The following is a 20,000-nucleotide window of genomic DNA, read 5'->3' as shown; positions in this document are numbered from 1 at the left end:
ACCGGAACTATATATTACAAAACGAACACATTGTCTTGATAAAACAGCTGTAATTGAGTGCCTGACACGCCAGTCAAGCGCAATCTTGAGAAGGTGTGCATTTCAGTAAGGATTTCAATTGACATGCAGTATGAAACTGAAAGGAGGTTGCATCACTATGATGCATAACATTGCATGTATTGTATTTTCAAGTGTGTGCATTCATCCTGTTGTCATTTTGTTTTGAAAGCAGAAGAATCATTCAACAGGTTGCTGAGACAAATGTAAACCAGTAAAACATATGAAGAGAAACAAACCTTGAATATAAGTTCAGTTGTTTAAACATTTGACAAACTATGGTGAGGGGGTAAGAAAACACACAAATCCAGCAGCTCCTGTATTTCAATACACCAGAACCCAATATTATTGGCGAGTCGGGTAGTCCATCATCACAGTTCGAGGGCAGGCATCATTTCAGTAATTTCATCCCGTTGCATTCACATCCGTGCCTTGAATGAGATTGAATGTGATCTTTGCTCTCAAGTATGTTCCCAAGTTTTACACTTTCGTGATTTGCATGAATGGGAAAGGAACCGTGTGTGTTGAATGAAGCTCCTTGTGAGCACTGAACATTGTCCGGTGGAGTTCCTTTTTGTGTTGCTGTAATTGTGTCATTTCTCGATGAGAAAGATTAGGCAACATTTAGTCACTTCTAGCCATGATGCTCAATTTATTTACGAATGTACCCTAGTTACTAGGGACCGTTTACGTTGGAGAACAAGATCTATTGTATGCCTGTGTATTTGGGGAAGTCAAATCTGAAATAATGATGAAATTGCGTGTATCCAAAGTTAAAACTCGTGATTTGTCGCCCTCTGGTGTGTAAAAGATGCAAAAGCTTACAGCACCTGGTATTCCCAGGCGCTCTCCCATCCAAGTACTGACCAGGCCCGAGCCTGCTTAGCTTCCGAGATCGGACGAGATCGGGCGTATTCAGGCTAGTATGGCCGTAAGCCAGGGAGGCTGTCCCTGACGCTCTACTTAAAGGGAAGGCAATATCCGTTTCTGCCGTTCATACTTGCAGTTGAACTGTCTCTCTACTCTAAAGCCCGGGACACACCAGCGCGCCGCAGACAGTCCCTGCTAACACGCCACGTTGTGGCAACATTGTGGCAACGTTGTGCGTTAGCTGGGGTGCCACACCAGACCGGAACTATATATTACAAAACGAACACATTCTCTTGATAAAACAGCTGTAATTGAGTGCCTGACACGCCAGTCAAGCGCAATCTTGAGAAGGTGTGCATTTCAGTAAGGATTTCAATTGACATGCAGTATGAAACTGAAAGGAGGTTGCATCACTATGATGCATAACATTGCATGTATTGTATTTTCAAGTGTGTGCATTCATCCTGTTGTCATTTTGTTTTGAAAGCAGAAGAATCATTCAACAGGTTGCTGAGACAAATGTAAACCAGTAAAACATATGAAGAGAAACAAACCTTGAATATAAGTTCAGTTGTTTAAACATTTGACAAACTATGGTGAGGGGGTAAGAAAACACACAAATCCAGCAGCTCCTGTATTTCAATACACCAGAACCCAATATTATTGGCGAGTCGGGTAGTCCATCATCACAGTTCGAGGGCAGGCATCATTTCAGTAATTTCATCCCGTTGCATTCACATCCGTGCCTTGAATGAGATTGAATGTGATCTTTGCTCTCAAGTATGTTCCCAAGTTTTACACTTTCGTGCTTTGCATGAATGGGAATGGAACCGTGTGTGTTGAATGAGGCTCCTTGTGAGCACTGAACTTTGTCCGGTGGAGTTCCTTTTTGTGTTGCTGTAATTGTGTCATTTCTCGATGAGAAAGATTAGGCAACATTTAGTCACTTCTAGCCATGATGCTCAATTTATTTACGAATGTACCCTAGTTACTAGGGACCGTTTACGTTGGAGAACAAGATCTATTGTATGCCTGTGTATTTGGGGAAGTCAAATCTGAAATAATGATGAAATTGCGTGTATCCAAAGTTAAAACTCGTGATTTGTCGCCCTCTGGTGTGTAAAAGATGCAAAAGCTTACAGCACCTGGTATTCCCAGGCGGTCTCCCATCCAAGTACTGACCAGGCCCGAGCCTGCTTAGCTTCCGAGATCGGGCGTATTCAGGCTAGTATGGCCGTAAGCCAGGGAAGCTGTCCCTGACGCTCTACTTAAAGGGAAGGCAATATCCGTTTCTGCCGCTCATACTTGCAGTTGAACTGTCTCTCTACTCTAAAGCCCGGGACACACCAGCGCGCTGCAGCCAGTCCCTTCTTACATGCCACGTTGTGGCAACATTGTGGCAACGTTGTGCGTTAGCTGGGGTGCCACACCAGACCGGAACTATATATTACAAAACGAACACATTGTCTTGATAAAACAGCTGTAATTGCGTGCCTGACACGCCAGTCAAGCGCAATCTTGAGAAGGTGTGCATTTCAGTAAGGATTTCAATTGACATGCAGTATGAAACTGAAAGGAGGTTGCATCACTATGATGCATAACATTGCATGTATTGTATTTTCAAGTGTGTGCATTCATCCTGTTGTCATTTTGTTTTGAAAGCAGAAGAATCATTCAACAGGTTGCTGAGACAAATGTAAACCAGTAAAACATATGAAGAGAAACATACCTTGAATATAAGTTCAGTTGTTTAAACATTTGACAAACTATGGTGAGGGGGTAAGAAAACACACAAATCCAGCAGCTCCTGTATTTCAATACACCAGAACCCAATATTATTGGCGAGTCGGGTAGTCCATCATCACAGTTCGAGGGCAGGCATCATTTCAGTAATTTCATCCCGTTGCATTCACATCCGTGCCTTGAATGAGATTGAATGTGATCTTTGCTCTCAAGTATGTTCCCAAGTTTTACACTTTCGTGCTTTGCATGAATGGGAATGGAACCGTGTGTGTTGAATGAGGCTCCTTGTGAGCACTGAACTTTGTCCGGTGGAGTTCCTTTTTGTGTTGCTGTAATTGTGTCATTTCTCGATGAGAAAGATTAGGCAACATTTAGTCACTTCTAGCCATGATGCTCAATTTATTTACGAATGTACCCTAGTTACTAGGGACCGTTTACGTTGGAGAACAAGATCTATTGTATGCCTGTGTATTTGGGGAAGTCAAATCTGAAATAATGATGAAATTGCGTGTATCCAAAGTTAAAACTCGTGATTTGTCGCCCTCTGGTGTGTAAAAGATGCAAAAGCTTACAGCACCTGGTATTCCCAGGCGGTCTCCCATCCAAGTACTGACCAGGCCCGAGCCTGCTTAGCTTCCAAGATCGGACGAAATCGGGCGTATTCAGGCTAGTATGGCCGTAAGCCAGGGAAGCTGTCCCTGACGCTCTACTTAAAGGGAAGGCAATATCCGTTTCTGCCGCTCATACTTGCAGTTGAACTGTCTCTCTACTCTAAAGTCCGGGACACACCAGCGCGCCGCAGACAGTCCCTGCTAACACGAAACGTTGTGGCAACGTTGTGTGTTAGCTGGGGTGCCACACCAGACCGGAACTATATTTTACAAAACGAACACATTGTCTTGATAATACAGCTGTAATTGAGTGCCTGACATGCCAGTCAAGCGCAATCTTGAGAAGGTGTGCATTTCAGTAAGGATTTCAATTGACATGCAGTATGAAACTGAAAGGAGGTTGCATCACTATGATGCATAACATTGCATGTATTGTATTTTCAAGTGTGTGCATTCATCCTGTTGTCATTTTGTTTTGAAAGCAGAAGAATCATTCAACAGGTTGCTGAGACAAATGTAAACCAGTAAAACATATGAAGAGAAACAAACCTTGAATATAAGTTCAGTTGTTTAAACATTTGACAAACTATGGTGAGGGGGTAAGAAAACACACAAATCCAGCAGCTCCTGTATTTCAATACACCAGAACCCAATATTATTGGCGAGTCGGGTAGTCCATCATCACAGTTCAAGGGCAGGCATCATTTCAGTAATTTCATCCCGTTGCATTCACATCCGTGCCTTGAATGAGATTGAATGTGATCTTTGCTCTCAAGTATGTTCCCAAGTTTTACACTTTCGTGCTTTGCATGAATGGGAATGGAACCGTGTGTGTTGAATGAGGCTCCTTGTGAGCACTGAACTTTGTCCGGTGGAGTTCCTTTTTGTGTTGCTGTAATTGTGTCATTTCTCGATGAGAAAGATTAGGCAACATTTAGTCACTTCTAGCCATGATGCTCAATTTATTTACAAATGTACACTAGTTACTAGGGACCGTTTACGTTGGAGAACAAGATCTATTGTATGCCTGTGTATTTGGGGAAGTCAAATCTGAAATAATGATGAAATTGCGTGTATCCAAAGTTAAAACTCGTGATTTGTCGCCCTTTGGTGTGTAAAAGATGCAAAAGCTTACAGCACCTGGTATTCCCAGGCTGTCTCCCATCCAAGTACTGACCAGGCACGAGCCTGCTTAGCTTCCGAGATCGGGCGTATTCAGGCTAGTATGGCCGTAAGCCAGGAAGGCTGTCCCTGACGCTCTACTTAAAGGGACGGCAATATCCGTTTCTGCCGCTCATACTTGCAGTTGAACTGTCTCTCTACTCTAAAGCCCGGGACACACCAGCGCGCTGCAGCCAGTCCCTGCTTACATGCCACATTGTGGCAACATTGTGGCAACGTTGTGCGTTAGCTGGGGTGCCACACCAGACCGGAACTATATATTACAAAACGAACACATTGTCTTGATAAAACAGCTGTAATTGCGTGCCTGACACGCCAGTCAAGCGCAATCTTGAGAAGGTGTGCATTTCAGTAAGGATTTCAATTGACATGCAGTATGAAACTGAAAGGAGGTTGCATCACTATGATGCATAACATTGCATGTATTGTATTTTCAAGTGTGTGCATTCATCCTGTTGTCATTTTGTTTTGAAAGCAGAAGAATCATTCAACAGGTTGCTGAGACAAATGTAAACCAGTAAAACATATGAAGAGAAACATACCTTGAATATAAGTTCAGTTGTTTAAACATTTGACAAACTATGGTGAGGGGGTAAGAAAACACACAAATCCAGCAGCTCCTGTATTTCAATACACCAGAACCCAATATTATTGGCGAGTCGGGTAGTCCATCATCACAGTTCGAGGGCAGGCATCATTTCAGTAATTTCATCCCGTTGCATTCACATCCGTGCCTTGAATGAGATTGAATGTGATCTTTGCTCTCAAGTATGTTCCCAAGTTTTACACTTTCGTGCTTTGCATGAATGGGAATGGAACCGTGTGTGTTGAATGAGGCTCCTTGTGAGCACTGAACTTTGTCCGGTGGAGTTCCTTTTTGTGTTGCTGTAATTGTGTCATTTCTCGATGAGAAAGATTAGGCAACATTTAGTCACTTCTAGCCATGATGCTCAATTTATTTACGAATGTACCCTAGTTACTAGGGACCGTTTACGTTGGAGAACAAGATCTATTGTATGCCTGTGTATTTGGGGAAGTCAAATCTGAAATAATGATGAAATTGCGTGTATCCAAAGTTAAAACTCGTGATTTGTCGCCCTCTGGTGTGTAAAAGATGCAAAAGCTTACAGCACCAGGTATTCCCAGGCGGTCTCCCATCCAAGTACTGACCAGGCCCGAGCCTGCTTAGCTTCCGAGATCGGACGAGATCGGACGAGATCGGGCGTATTCAGGCTAGTATGGCCGTAAGCCAGTGAGGCTGTCCCTGACGCTCTACTTAAAGGGAAGGCAATATCCGTTTCTGCCGTTCATACTTACAGTTGAACTGTCTCTCTACTCTAAAGCCCGGGACACACCAGCGCGCCGCAGACAGTCCCTGCTAACACGCCACGTTGTGGCAACATTGTGGCAACGTTGTGCGTTAGCTGGGGTGCCACACCAGACCGGAACTATATATTACAAAACGAACACATTGTCTTGATAAAACAGCTGTAATTGAGTGCCTGACACGCCCGTCAAGCGCAATCTTGAGAAGGTGTGCATTTCAGTAAGGATTTCAATTGACATGCAGTATGAAACTGAAAGGAGGTTGCATCACTATGATGCATAACATTGCATGTATTGTATTTTCAAGTGTGTGCATTCATCCTGTTGTCATTTTGTTTTGAAAGCAGAAGAATCATTCAACAGGTTGCTGAGACAAATGTAAACCAGTAAAACATATGAAGAGAAACAAACCTTGAATATAAGTTCAGTTGTTTAAACATTTGACAAACTATGGTGAGGGGGTAAGAAAACACACAAATCCAGCAGCTCCTGTATTTCAATACACCAGAACCCAATATTATTGGCGAGTCGGGTAGTCCATCATCACAGTTCGAGGGCAGGCATCATTTCAGTAATTTCATCCCGTTGCATTCACATCCGTGCCTTGAATGAGATTGAATGTGATCTTTGCTCTCAAGTATGTTCCCAAGTTTTACACTTTCGTGCTTTGCATGAATGGGAATGGAACCGTGTGTGTTGAATGAGGCTCCTTGTGAGCACTGAACTTTGTCCGGTGGAGTTCCTTTTTGTGTTGCTGTAATTGTGTCATTTCTCGATGAGAAAGATTAGGCAACATTTAGTCACTTCTAGCCATGATGCTCAATTTATTTACGAATGTACCCTAGTTACTAGGGACCGTTTACGTTGGAGAACAAGATCTATTGTATGCCTGTGTATTTGGGGAAGTCAAATCTGAAATAATGATGAAATTGCGTGTATCCAAAGTTAAAACTCGTGATTTGTCGCCCTCTGGTGTGTAAAAGATGCAAAAGCTTACAGCACCTGGTATTCCCAGGCGGTCTCCCATCCAAGTACTGACCAGGCCCGAGCCTGCTTAGCTTCCGAGATTGGACGAGATCTGGCGTATTCAGGCTAGTATGGCCGTAAGCCGGGGAAGCTGTCCCTGACGCTCTACTTAAAGGGAAGGCAATATCCGTTTCTGCCGCTCATACTTGCAGTTGAACTGTCTCTCTACTCTAAAGTCCGGGACACACCAGCGCGCCGCAGACAGTCCCTGCTAACACGAAACGTTGTGGCAACGTTGTGCGTTAGCTGGGGTGCCACACCAGACCGGAACTATATTTTACAAAACGAACACATTGTCTTGATAAAACAGCTGTAATTGAGTGCCTGACACGCCAGTCAAGCGCAATCTTGAGAAGGTGTGCATTTCAGTAAGGATTTCAATTGACATGCAGTATGAAACTGAAAGGAGGTTGCATCACTATGATGCATAACATTGCATGTATTGTATTTTCAAGTGTGTGCATTCATCCTGTTGTCATTTTGTTTTGAAAGCAGAAGAATCATTCAACAGGTTGCTGAGACAAATGTAAACCAGTAAAACATATGAAGAGAAACAAACCTTGAATATAAGTTCAGTTGTATAAACATTTGACAAACTATGGTGAGGGGGTAAGAAAACACACAAATCCAGCAGCTCCTGTATTTCAATACACCAGAACCCAATATTATTGGCGAGTCGGGTAGTCCATCATCACAGTTCGAGGGCAGGCATCATTTCAGTAATTTCATCCCGTTGCATTCACATCCGTGCCTTGAATGAGATTGAATGTGATCTTTGCTCTCAAGTATGTTCCCAAGTTTTACACTTTCGTGCTTTGCATGAATGGGAATGGAACCGTGTGTGTTGAATGAGGCTCCTTGTGAGCACTGAACTTTGTCCAGTGGAGTTCCTTTTTGTGTTGCTGTAATTGTGTCATTTCTCGATGAGAAAGATTAGGCAACATTTAGTCACTTCTAGCCATGATGCTCAATTTATTTACGAATGTACCCTAGTTACTAGGGACCGTTTACGTTGGAGAACAAGATCTATTGTATGCCTGTGTATTTGGGGAAGTCAAATCTGAAATAATGATGAAATTGCGTGTATCCAAAGTTAAAACTCGTGATTTGTCGCCCTCTGGTGTGTAAAAGATGCAAAAGCTTACAGCACCTGGTATTCCCAGGCGGTCTCCCATCCAAGTACTGACCAGGCCAGAGCCTGCTTAGCTTCCGAGATCGGACGAGATCGGGCGTATTCAGGCTAGTATGGCCGTAAGCCAGGGAGGCTGTCCCTGACGCTCTACTTAAAGGGAAGGCAATATCCTTTTCTGCCGTTCATACTTACAGTTGAACTGTCTCTCTACTCTAAAGCCCGGGACACACCAGTGCGCCGCAGACAGTCCCTGCTAACACGCCACGTTGTGGCAACGTTGTGGCAACGTTGTGCGTTAGCTGGGGTGCCACACCAGACCGGAACTATATTTTACAAAACGAACACATTGTCTTGATAAAACAGCTGTAATTGAGTGCCTGACACGCCAGTCAAGCGCAATCTTGAGAAGGTGTGCATTTCAGTAAGGATTTCAATTGACATGCAGTATGAAACTGAAAGGAGGTTGCATCACTATGATGCATAACATTGCATGTATTGTATTTTCAAGTGTGTGCATTCATCCTGTTGTCATTTTGTTTTGAAAGCAGAAGAATCATTCAACAGGTTGCTGAGACAAATGTAAACCAGTAAAACATATGAAGAGAAACAAACCTTGAATATAAGTTCAGTTGTTTAAACATTTGACAAACTATGGTGAGGGGGTAAGAAAACACACAAATCCAGCAGCTCCTGTATTTCAATACACCAGAACCCAATATTATTGGCGAGTCGGGTAGTCCATCATCACAGTTCGAGGGCAGGCATCATTTCAGTAATTTCATCCCGTTGCATTCACATCCGTGCCTTGAATGAGATTGAATGTGATCTTTGCTCTCAAGTATGTTCCCAAGTTTTACACTTTCGTGCTTTGCATGAATGGGAATGGAACCGTGTGTGTTGAATGAGGCTCCTTGTGAGCACTGAACTTTGTCCGGTGGAGTTCCTTTTTGTGTTGCTGTAATTGTGTCATTTCTCGATGAGAAAGATTAGGCAACATTTAGTCACTTCTAGCCATGATGCTCAATTTATTTACGAATGTACCCTAGTTACTAGGGACCGTTTACATTGGAGAACAAGATCTATTGTATGCCTGTGTATTTGGGGAAGTCAAATCTGAAATAATGATGAAATTGCGTGTATCCAAAGTTAAAACTCGTGATTTGTCGCCCTCTGGTGTGTAAAAGATGCAAAAGCTTACAGCACCTGGTATTCCCAGGCGGTCTCCCATCCAAGTACTGACCAGGCCGGAGCCTGCTTAGCTTCCGAGATCGGACGAGATCGGGCGTATTCAGGCTAGTATGGCCGTAAGCCGGGGAGGCTGTCCCTGATGCTCTACTTAAAGGGAAGGCAATATCCGTTTCTGCCGCTCATACTTGCAGTTGAACTGTCTCTCTACTCTAAAGTCCGGGACACACCAGCGCGCCGCAGACAGTCCCTGCTAACACGAAACGTTGTGGCAACGTTGTGCGTTAACTGGGGTGCCACACCAGACCGGAACTATATTTTACAAAACGAACACATTGTCTTGATAATACAGCTGTAATTGAGTGCCTGACACGCCAGTCAAGCGCAATCTTGAGAAGGTGTGCATTTCAGTAAGGATTTCAATTGACATGCAGTATGAAACTGAAAGGAGGTTGCATCACTATGATGCATAACATTGCATGTATTGTATTTTCAAGTGTGTGCATTCATCCTGTTGTCATTTTGTTTTGAAAGCAGAAGAATCATTCAACAGGTTGCTGAGACAAATGTAAACCAGTAAAACATATGAAGAGAAACAAACCTTGAATATAAGTTCAGTTGTTTAAACATTTGACAAACTATGGTGAGGGGGTAAGAAAACACACAAGTCCAGCAGCTCCTGTATTTCAATACACCAGAACCCAATATTATTGGCGAGTCGGGTAGTCCATCATAACAGTTCGAGGGCAGGCATCATTTCAGTAATTTCATCCCGTTGCATTCACATCCGTGCCTTGAATGAGATTGAATGTGATCTTTGCTCTCAAGTATGTTCCCAAGTTTTACACTTTCGTGCTTTGCATGAATGGGAATGGAATCGTGTGTGTTGAATGAGGCTCCTTGTGAGCACTGAACTTTGTCCGGTGGAGTTCCTTTTTGTGTTGCTGTAATTGTGTCATTTCTCGATGAGAAAGATTAGGCAACATTTAGTCACTTCTAGCCATGATGCTCAATTTATTTACGAATGTACCCTAGTTACTAGGGACCGTTTACGTTGGAGAACAAGATCTATTGTATGCCTGTGTATTTGGGGAAGTCAAATCTGAAATAATGATGAAATTGCGTGTATCCAAAGTTAAAACTCGTGATTTGTCGCCCTCTGGTGTGTAAAAGATGCAAAAGCTTACAGCACCTGGTATTCCCAGGCGGTCTCCCATCCAAGTACTGACCAGGCCCGAGCCTGCTTAGCTTCCGAGATCGGACGAGATCGGGCGTATTCAGGCTAGTATGGCCGTAAGCCGGGGAAGCTGTCCCTGACGCTCTACTTAAAGGGAAGGCAATATCCGTTTCTGCCGCTCATACTTGCAGTTGAACTGTCTCTCTACTCTAAAGTCCGGGACACACCAGCGCGCCGCAGACAGTCCCTGCTAACACGAAACGTTGTGGCAACGTTGTGCGTTAGCTGGGGTGCCACACCAGACCGGAACTATATTTTACAAAACGAACACATTGTCTTGATAAAACAGCTGTAATTGAGTGCCTGACACGCCAGTCAAGCGCAATCTTGAGAAGGTGTGCATTTCAGTAAGGATTTCAATTGACATGCAGTATGAAACTGAAAGGAGGTTGCATCACTATGATGCATAACATTGCATGTATTGTATTTTCAAGTGTGTGCATTCATCCTGTTGTCATTTTGTTTTGAATGCAGAAGTATCATTCAACAGGTTGCTGAGACAAATGTAAACCAGTAAAACATATGAAGAGAAACAAACCTTGAATATAAGTTCAGTTGTATAAACATTTGACAAACTATGGTGAGGGGGTAAGAAAACACACAAATCCAGCAGCTCCTGTATTTCAATACACCAGAACCCAATATTATTGGCGAGTCGGGTAGTCCATCATCACAGTTCGAGGGCAGGCATCATTTCAGTAATTTCATCCCGTTGCATTCACATCCGTGCCTTGAATGAGATTGAATGTGATCTTTGCTCTCAAGTATGTTCCCAAGTTTTACACTTTCGTGCTTTGCATGAATGGGAATGGAACCGTGTGTGTTGAATGAGGCTCCTTGTGAGCACTGAACTTTGTCCAGTGGAGTTCCTTTTTGTGTTGCTGTAATTGTGTCATTTCTCGATGAGAAAGATTAGGCAACATTTAGTCACTTCTAGCCATGATGCTCAATTTATTTACGAATGTACCCTAGTTACTAGGGACCGTTTACGTTGGAGAACAAGATCTATTGTATGCCTGTGTATTTGGGGAAGTCAAATCTGAAATAATGATGAAATTGCGTGTATCCAAAGTTAAAACTCGTGATTTGTCGCCCTCTGGTGTGTAAAAGATGCAAAAGCTTACAGCACCAGGTATTCCCAGGCGGTCTCCCATCCAAGTACTGACCAGGCCCGAGCCTGCTTAGCTTCTGAGATCGGACGAGATCGGGCGTATTCAGGCTAGTATGGCCGTAAGCCAGTGAGGCTGTCCCTGACGCTCTACTTAAAGGGAAGGCAATATCCGTTTCTGCCGTTCATACTTACAGTTGAACTGTCTCTCTACTCTAAAGCCCGGGACACACCAGCGCGCCGCAGACAGTCCCTGCTAACACGCCACGTTGTGGCAACATTGTGGCAACGTTGTGCGTTAGCTGGGGTGCCACACCAGACCGGAACTATATATTACAAAACGAACACATTGTCTTGATAAAACAGCTGTAATTGAGTGCCTGACACGCCCGTCAAGCGCAATCTTGAGAAGGTGTGCATTTCAGTAAGGATTTCAATTGACATGCAGTATGAAACTGAAAGGAGGTTGCATCACTATGATGCATAACATTGCATGTATTGTATTTTCAAGTGTGTGCATTCATCCTGTTGTCATTTTGTTTTGAAAGCAGAAGAATCATTCAACAGGTTGCTGAGACAAATGTAAACCAGTAAAACATATGAAGAGAAACAAACCTTGAATATAAGTTCAGTTGTTTAAACATTTGACAAACTATGGTGAGGGGGTAAGAAAACACACAAATCCAGCAGCTCCTGTATTTCAATACACCAGAACCCAATATTATTGGCGAGTCGGGTAGTCCATCATCACAGTTCGAGGGCAGGCATCATTTCAGTAATTTCATCCCGTTGCATTCACATCCGTGCCTTGAATGAGATTGAATGTGATCTTTGCTCTCAAGTATGTTCCCAAGTTTTACACTTTCGTGCTTTGCATGAATGGGAATGGAACCGTGTGTGTTGAATGAGGCTCCTTGTGAGCACTGAACTTTGTCCGGTGGAGTTCCTTTTTGTGTTGCTGTAATTGTGTCATTTCTCGATGAGAAAGATTAGGCAACATTTAGTCACTTCTAGCCATGATGCTCAATTTATTTACGAATGTACCCTAGTTACTAGGGACCGTTTACGTTGGAGAACAAGATCTATTGTATGCCTGTGTATTTGGGGAAGTCAAATCTGAAATAATGATGAAATTGCGTGTATCCAAAGTTAAAACTCGTGATTTGTCGCCCTCTGGTGTGTAAAAGATGCAAAAGCTTACAGCACCTGGTATTCCCAGGCGGTCTCCCATCCAAGTACTGACCAGGCCCGAGCCTGCTTAGCTTCCGAGATCGGACGAAATCAGGCGTATTCAGGCTAGTACGGCCGTAAGCCAGGGAGGCTGTCCCTGACGCTCTACTTAAAGGGAAGGCAATATCCGTTTCTGCCGCTCATACTTGCAGTTGAACTGTCTCTCTACTCTAAAGTCCGGGACACACCAGCGCGCCGCAGACAGTCCCTGCTAACACGAAACGTTGTGGCAACGTTGTGCGTTAGCTGGGGTGCCACACCAGACCGGAACTATATTTTACAAAACGAACACATTGTCTTGATAAAACAGCTGTAATTGAGTGCCTGACACGCCAGTCAAGCGCAATCTTGAGAAGGTGCGCATTTCAGTAAGGATTTCAATTGACATGCAGTATGAAACTGAAAGGAGGTTGCATCACTATGATGCATAACATTGCATGTATTGTATTTTCAAGTGTGTGCATTCATCCTGTTGTCATTTTGTTTTGAAAGCAGAAGAATCATTCAACAGGTTGCTGAGACAAATGTAAACCAGTAAAACATATGAAGAGAAACAAACCTTGAATATAAGTTCAGTTGTTTAAACATTTGACAAACTATGGTGAGGGGGTAAGAAAACACACAAATCCAGCAGCTCCTGTATTTCAATACACCAGAACCCAATATTATTGGCGAGTCGGGTAGTCCATCATCACAGTTCGAGGGCAGGCATCATTTCAGTAATTTCATCCCGTTGCATTCACATCCGTGCCTTGAATGAGATTGAATGTGATCTTTGCTCTCAAGTATGTTCCCAAGTTTTACACTTTCGTGCTTTGCATGAATGGGAATGGAACCGTGTGTGTTGAATGAGGCTCCTTGTGAACACTGAACTTTGTCCGGTGGAGTTCCTTTTTGTGTTGCTGTAATTGTGTCATTTCTCGATGAGAAAGATTAGGCAACATTTAGTCACTTCTAGCCATGATGCTCAATTTATTTACGAATGTACCCTAGTTACTAGGGACCGTTTACGTTGGAGAACAAGATCTATTGTATGCCTGTGTATTTGGGGAAGTCAAATCTGAAATAATGATGAAATTGCGTGTATCCAAAGTTAAAACTCGTGATTTGTCGCCCTCTGGTGTGTAAAAGATGCAAAAGCTTACAGCACCTGGTATTCCCATGCGGTTTCCCATCCAAGTACTGACCAGGCCGGAGCCTGTTTAGCTTCCAAGATCGGACGAGATCGGGCGTATTCAGGCTAGTATGGCCGTAAGCAGGGGAAGCTGTCCCTGACGCTCTACTTAAAGGGAAGGCAATATCCGTTTCTGCCGCTCATACTTGCAGTTGAACTGTCTCTCTACTCTAAAGTCCGGGACACACCAGCGCGCCGCAGACAGTCCCTGCTAACACGAAAAGTTGTGGCAACGTTGTGCGTTAGCTGGGGTGCCACACCAGACCGGAACTATATTTTACAAAACGAACACATTGTCTTGATAAAACAGCTGTAATTGAGTGCCTGACACGCCAGTCAAGCGCAATCTTGAGAAGGTGTGCATTTCAGTAAGGATTTCAATTGACATGCAGTATGAAACTGAAAGGAGGTTGCATCACTATGATGCATAACATTGCATGTATTGTATTTTCAAGTGTGTGCATTCATCCTGTTGTCATTTTGTTTTGAAAGCAGAAGAATCATTCAACAGGTTGATGAGACAAATGTAAACCAGTAAAACATATGAAGAGAAACAAACCTTGAATATAAGTTCAGTTGTATAAACATTTGACAAACTATGGTGAGGGGGTAAGAAAACACACAAATCCAGCAGCTCCTGTATTTCAATACACCAGAACCCAATATTATTGGCGAGTCGGGTAGTCCATCATCACAGTTCGAGGGCAGGCATCATTTCAGTAATTTCATCCCGTTGCATTCACATCCGTGCCTTGAATGAGATTGAATGTGATCTTTGCTCTCAAGTATGTTCCCAAGTTTTACACTTTCGTGCTTTGCATGAATGGGAATGGAACCGTGTGTGTTGAATGAGGCTCCTTGTGAGCACTGAACTTTGTCCGGTGGAGTTCCTTTCTGTGTTGCTGTAATTGTGTCATTTCTCGATGAGAAAGATTAGGCAACATTTAGTCACTTCTAGCCATGATGCTCAATTTATTTACGAATGTACCCTAGTTACTAGGGACCGTTTACGTTGGAGAACAAGATCTATTGTATGCCTGTGTATTTGGGGAAGTCAAATCTGAAATAATGATGAAATTGCGTGTATCCAAAGTTAAAACTCGTGATTTGTTGCCCTCTGGTGTGTAAAAGATGCAAAAACTTACAGCACCTGGTATTCCCAGGCGGTCTCCCATCCAAGTACTGACCAGGCCCGAGCCTGCTTAGCTTCCAAGATCGGACGAGATCGGGCGTATTCAGGCTAGTATGGCCGTAAGCCAGGGAAGCTGTCCCTGACGCTCTACTTAAAGGGAAGGCAATATCCGTTTCTGTCGCTCATACTTGCTGTTGAACTGTCTCTCTACTCTAAAGTCCGGGACACACCAGCGCGCCGCAGACAGTCCCTGCTAACACGAAACGTTGTGGCAACGTTGTGCGTTAGCTGGGGTGCCACACCAGACCGGAACTATATTTTACAAAACGAACACATTGTCTTGATAATACAGCTGTAATTGAGTTCCTGACACGCCAGTAAAGCGCAATCTTGAGAAGGTGTGCATTTTAGTAAGGATTTCAATTGACATGCAGTATGAAACTGAAAGGAGGTTGCTTCACTATGATGCAAAACATTGCATGTATTGTATTTTCAAGTGTGTGCATTCATCCTGTTGTCATTTTGTTTTGAAAGCAGAAGAATCATTCAACAGGTTGCTGAGACAAATGTAAACCAGTAAAACATATGAAGAGAAACAAACCTTGAATATAAGTTCAGTTGTTTAAACATTTGACAAACTATGGTGAGGGGGTAAGAAAACACACAAATCCAGCAGCTCCTGTATTTCAATACACCAGAACCCAATATTATTGGCGAGTCGGGTAGTCCATCATCACAGTTCGAGGGCAGGCATCATTTCAGTAATTTCATCCCGTTGCATTCACATCCGTGCCTTGAATGAGATTGAATGTGATCTTTGCTCTCAAGTATGTTCCCAAGTTTTACACTTTCGTGCTTTGCATGAATGGGAATGGAACCGTGTGTGTTGAATGAGGCTCCTTGTGAGCACTGAACTTTGTCCGGTGGAGTTCCTTTTTGTGTTGCTGTAATTGTGTCATTTCTCGATGAGAAAGATTAGGCAACATTTAGTCACTTCTAGCCATGATGCTCAATTTATTTACGAATGTACCCTAGTTACTAGGGACCGTTTACGTTGGAGAACAAGATCTATTGTATGCCTGTGTATTTGGGGAAGTCAAATCTGAAATAATGATGAAATTGCGTGTATCCAAAGTTAAAACTCGTGATTTGTCGCCCTCTGGTGTGTAAAAGATGGAAAAGCTTACAGCACCTGGTATTCCCAGGCAGTCTCCCATCCAAGTACTGACCAGGCCGGAGCCTGCTTAGCTTCCGAGATCGGACGAGATCGGGCGTATTCAGGCTAGTATGGCCGTAAGCTGGGCAGGCTGTCCCTGATGCTCTACATAAAGGGAAGGCAATATCCGTTTCTGCCGCTCATACTTGCAGTTGAACTGTCTCTCTACTCTAAAGTCCGGGACACACCAGCGCGCCGCAGACAGTCCCTGCTAACACGAAACGTTGTGGCAACGTTGTGCGTTAGCTGGGGTGCCACTCCAGACCGGAACTATATTTTACAAAACGAACACATTGTCTTGATAAAACAGCTGTAATTGAGTGCCTGACACGCCTGTCAAGCGCAATCTTGAGAAGGTGTGCATCTCAGTAAGGATTTCAATTGACATGCAGTATGAAACTGAAAGGAGGTTGCATCACTATGATGCATAACATTGCATGTATTGTATTTTCAAGTGTGTGCATTCATCCTGTTGTCATTTTGTTTTGAAAGCAGAAGAATCATTCAACAGGTTGCTGAGACAAATGTAAACCAGTAAAACATATGAAGAGAAACAAACCTTGAATATAAGTTCAGTTGTTTAAACATTTGACAAACTATGGTGAGGGGGTAAGAAAACACACAAATCCAGCAGCTCCTGTATTTCAATACACCAGAACCCAATATTATTGGCGAGTCGGGTAGTCCATCATCACAGTTCGAGGGCAGGCATCATTTCAGTAATTTCATCCCGTTGCATTCACATCCGTGCCTTGAATGAGATTGAATGTGATCTTTGCTCTCAAGTATGTTCCCAAGTTTTACACTTTCGTGCTTTGCATGAATGGGAATGGAACCGTGTGTGTTGAATGAGGCTCCTTGTGAGCACTGAACTTTGTCCGGTGGAGTTCCTTTTTGTGTTGCTGTAATTGTGTCATTTCTCGATGAGAAAGATTAGGCAACATTTAGTCACTTCAAGCCATGATGCTCAATTTATTTACGAATGTACCCTAGTTACTAGGGACCGTTTACGTTGGAGAACAAGATCTATTGTATGCCTGTGTATTTGGGGAAGTCAAATCTGAAATAATGATGAAATTGCGTGTATCCAAAGTTAAAACTCGTGATTTGTCGCCCTCTGGTGTGTAAAAGATGCAAAAGCTTACAGCACCTGGTATTCCCAGGCGGTCTCCCATCCAAGTACTGACCAGGCCGGAGCCTGCTTAGCTTCCGAGATCGGACGAGATCGGGCGTATTCAGGCTAGTATGGCCGTAAGCCGGAGAGGCTGTCCCTGATGCTCTACTTAAAGGGAAGGCAATATCCGTTTCTGCCGCTCATACTTGCAGTTGAACTGTCTCTCTACTCTAAAGTCCGGGACACACCAGCGCGCCGCAGACAGTCCCTGCTAACACGAAACGTTGTGGCAACGTTGTGCGTTAGCTGGGGTGCCACACCAGACCGGAACTATATATTACAAAACGAACACATTCTCTTGATAAAACAGCTGTAATTGAGTGCCTGACACGCCAGTCAAGCGCAATCTTGAGAAGGTGTGCATTTCAGTAAGGATTTCAATTGACATGCAGTATGAAACTGAAAGGAGGTTGCATCACTATGATGCATAACATTGCATGTATTGTATTTTCAAGTGTGTGCATTCATCCTGTTGTCATTTTGCTTTGAAAGCAGAAGAATCATTCAACAGGTTGCTGAGACAAATGTAAACCAGTAAAACATATGAAGAGAAACAAACCTTGAATATAAGTTCAGTTGTTTAAACATTTGACAAACTATGGTGAGGGGGTAAGAAAACACACAAATCCAGCAGCTCCTGTATTTCAATACACCAGAACCCAATATTATTGGCGAGTCGGGTAGTCCATCATCACAGTTCGAGGGCAGGCATCATTTCAGTAATTTCATCCCGTTGCATTCACATCCGTGCCTTGAATGAGATTGAATGTGATCTTTGCTCTCAAGTATGTTCCCAAGTTTTACACTTTCGTGCTTTGCATGAATGGGAATGGAACCGTGTGTGTTGAATGAGGCTCCTTGTGAGCACTGAACTTTGTCCGGTGGAGTTCCTTTTTGTGTTGCTGTAATTGTGTCATTTCTCGATGAGAAAGATTAGGCAACATTTAGTCACTTCTAGCCATGATGCTCAATTTATTTACGAATGTACCCTAGTTACTAGGGACCGTTTACGTTGGAGAACAAGATCTATTGTATGCCTGTGTATTTGGGGAAGTCAAATCTGAAATAATGATGAAATTGCGTGTATCCAAAGTTAAAACTCGTGATTTGTCGCCCTCTGGTGTGTAAAAGATGCAAAAGCTTACAGCACCTGGTATTCCCAGGCGGTCTCCCATGCAAGTACTGACCAGGAACGAGCCTGCTTAGCTTCCGAGATCGGACGAGATCGGGCGTATTCAGGCTAGTAGGGCCGTAAGCCAGGAAGGCTGTCCCTGACGCTCTACTTAAAGGGAAGGCAATATCCGTTTCTGCCGTTCATACTTACAGTTGAACTGTCTCTCTTCTCTAAAGCCTGGGACACACCAGCGCGCCGCAGACAGTCCCTGCTAACACGCCACGTTGTGGCAACATTGTGGCAACGTTGTGCGTTAGCTGGGGTGCCACACCAGACCGGAACTATATATTACAAAACGAACACATTGTCTTGATAAAACAGCTGTAATTGAGTGCCTGACACGCCAGTCAAGCGCAATCTTGAGAAGGTGTGCATTTCAGTAAGGATTTCAATTGACATGCAGTATGAAACTGAAAGGAGGTTGCATCACTATGATGCATAACATTGCATGTATTGTATTTTCAAGTGTGTGCATTCATCCTGTTGTCATTTTGTTTTGAAAGCAGAAGAATCATTCAACAGGTTGCTGAGACAAATGTAAACCAGTAAAACATATGAAGAGAATCAAACCTTGAATATAAGTTCAGTTGTTTAAACATTTGACAAACTATGGTGAGGGGGTAAGAAAACACACAAATCCAGCAGCTCCTGTATTTCAATACACCAGAACCCAATATTATTGGCGAGTCGGGTAGTCCATCATCACAGTTCGAGGGCAGGCATCATTTCAGTAATTTCATCCCGTTGCATTCACATCCGTGCCTTGAATGAGATTGAATGTGATCTTTGCTCTCAAGTATGTTCCCAAGTTTTACACTTTCGTGCTTTGCATGAATGGGAATGGAACCGTGTGTGTTGAATGAGGCTCCTTGTGAGCACTGAACTTTGTCCGGTGGAGTTCCTTTTTGTGTTGCTGTAATTGTGTCATTTCTCGATGAGAAAGATTAGGCAACATTTAGTCACTTCTAGCCATGATGCTCAATGTATTTACGAATGTACCCTAGTTACTAGGGACCGTTTACGTTGGAGAACAAGATCTATTGTATGCCTGTGTATTTGGGGAAGTCAAATCTGAAATAATGATGAAATTGCGTGTATCCAAAGTTAAAACTCGTGATTTGTCGCCCTCTGGTGTGTAAAAGATGCAAAAGCTTACAGCACCTGGTATTCCCAGGCCGTCTACCATCCAAGTACTGACCAGGCCCGAGCCTGCTTAGCTTCCGAGATCGGACGAGATCGGGCGTATTCAGGCTAGTATGGCCGTAAGCCAGGGAGGCTGTCCCTGACGCTCTACTTAAAGGGAAGGCAATATCCGTTTCTGCCGCTGATACTTGCAAATGAACTGTCTCTCTACTCTAAAGTCCGGGACACACCAGCGCGCCGCAGACAGTCCCTGCTAACACGAAACGTTGTGGCAACGTTG

The 20,000-nt window shown here is 43.5% G+C and overlaps 14 non-coding genes and 3 pseudogenes across 14 annotated transcripts; all 17 read right to left on the bottom strand.

Moving 5' to 3' along the window:
• Positions 1-875: 875 nt before the first annotated feature.
• Positions 876-994, bottom strand: LOC136741112 (5S ribosomal RNA). Its single transcript, XR_010813863.1, has one exon. It is a non-coding gene; the product is annotated as a 5S ribosomal RNA (ribosomal RNA).
• A 1,066-nt stretch (positions 995-2,060) lies between these two features.
• LOC136741238 (uncharacterized) lies at positions 2,061-2,169 on the bottom strand (annotated as a pseudogene).
• A 1,066-nt stretch (positions 2,170-3,235) lies between these two features.
• On the bottom strand, positions 3,236-3,354 carry LOC136741131 (5S ribosomal RNA). Its single transcript, XR_010813881.1, has one exon. It is a non-coding gene; the product is annotated as a 5S ribosomal RNA (ribosomal RNA).
• Positions 3,355-4,409: 1,055 nt separating this feature from the next.
• On the bottom strand, positions 4,410-4,518 carry LOC136741284 (uncharacterized; annotated as a pseudogene).
• Positions 4,519-5,584: 1,066 nt separating this feature from the next.
• LOC136741192 (uncharacterized) lies at positions 5,585-5,713 on the bottom strand (annotated as a pseudogene).
• Positions 5,714-6,779: 1,066 nt separating this feature from the next.
• On the bottom strand, positions 6,780-6,898 carry LOC136741185 (5S ribosomal RNA). Its single transcript, XR_010813931.1, has one exon. It is a non-coding gene; the product is annotated as a 5S ribosomal RNA (ribosomal RNA).
• Positions 6,899-7,953: 1,055 nt separating this feature from the next.
• LOC136740942 (5S ribosomal RNA) lies at positions 7,954-8,072 on the bottom strand. The gene has a single exon (XR_010813701.1). It is a non-coding gene; the product is annotated as a 5S ribosomal RNA (ribosomal RNA).
• Positions 8,073-9,138: 1,066 nt separating this feature from the next.
• On the bottom strand, positions 9,139-9,257 carry LOC136741020 (5S ribosomal RNA). Its single transcript, XR_010813777.1, has one exon. It is a non-coding gene; the product is annotated as a 5S ribosomal RNA (ribosomal RNA).
• A 1,055-nt stretch (positions 9,258-10,312) lies between these two features.
• On the bottom strand, positions 10,313-10,431 carry LOC136740971 (5S ribosomal RNA). The gene has a single exon (XR_010813729.1). It is a non-coding gene; the product is annotated as a 5S ribosomal RNA (ribosomal RNA).
• A 1,055-nt stretch (positions 10,432-11,486) lies between these two features.
• On the bottom strand, positions 11,487-11,605 carry LOC136741067 (5S ribosomal RNA). The gene has a single exon (XR_010813821.1). It is a non-coding gene; the product is annotated as a 5S ribosomal RNA (ribosomal RNA).
• Positions 11,606-12,671: 1,066 nt separating this feature from the next.
• LOC136741165 (5S ribosomal RNA) lies at positions 12,672-12,790 on the bottom strand. Its single transcript, XR_010813912.1, has one exon. It is a non-coding gene; the product is annotated as a 5S ribosomal RNA (ribosomal RNA).
• A 1,055-nt stretch (positions 12,791-13,845) lies between these two features.
• LOC136741204 (5S ribosomal RNA) lies at positions 13,846-13,964 on the bottom strand. Its single transcript, XR_010813948.1, has one exon. It is a non-coding gene; the product is annotated as a 5S ribosomal RNA (ribosomal RNA).
• A 1,055-nt stretch (positions 13,965-15,019) lies between these two features.
• Positions 15,020-15,138, bottom strand: LOC136741093 (5S ribosomal RNA). Its single transcript, XR_010813846.1, has one exon. It is a non-coding gene; the product is annotated as a 5S ribosomal RNA (ribosomal RNA).
• A 1,055-nt stretch (positions 15,139-16,193) lies between these two features.
• LOC136741128 (5S ribosomal RNA) lies at positions 16,194-16,312 on the bottom strand. The gene has a single exon (XR_010813878.1). It is a non-coding gene; the product is annotated as a 5S ribosomal RNA (ribosomal RNA).
• A 1,055-nt stretch (positions 16,313-17,367) lies between these two features.
• LOC136741019 (5S ribosomal RNA) lies at positions 17,368-17,486 on the bottom strand. Its single transcript, XR_010813776.1, has one exon. It is a non-coding gene; the product is annotated as a 5S ribosomal RNA (ribosomal RNA).
• Positions 17,487-18,541: 1,055 nt separating this feature from the next.
• Positions 18,542-18,660, bottom strand: LOC136741234 (5S ribosomal RNA). Its single transcript, XR_010813976.1, has one exon. It is a non-coding gene; the product is annotated as a 5S ribosomal RNA (ribosomal RNA).
• A 1,066-nt stretch (positions 18,661-19,726) lies between these two features.
• Positions 19,727-19,845, bottom strand: LOC136741175 (5S ribosomal RNA). The gene has a single exon (XR_010813922.1). It is a non-coding gene; the product is annotated as a 5S ribosomal RNA (ribosomal RNA).
• Positions 19,846-20,000: the final 155 nt, after the last annotated feature.

The sequence above is a fragment of the Amia ocellicauda genome, unplaced genomic scaffold (assembly GCF_036373705.1).
Source record: "Amia ocellicauda isolate fAmiCal2 unplaced genomic scaffold, fAmiCal2.hap1 HAP1_SCAFFOLD_65, whole genome shotgun sequence".
Lineage (NCBI taxonomy): Eukaryota > Metazoa > Chordata > Actinopteri > Amiiformes > Amiidae > Amia > Amia ocellicauda.
Note: the sequence above shows the minus strand (reverse complement) of the source record. Positions and strands in the feature narration are given on the sequence as shown.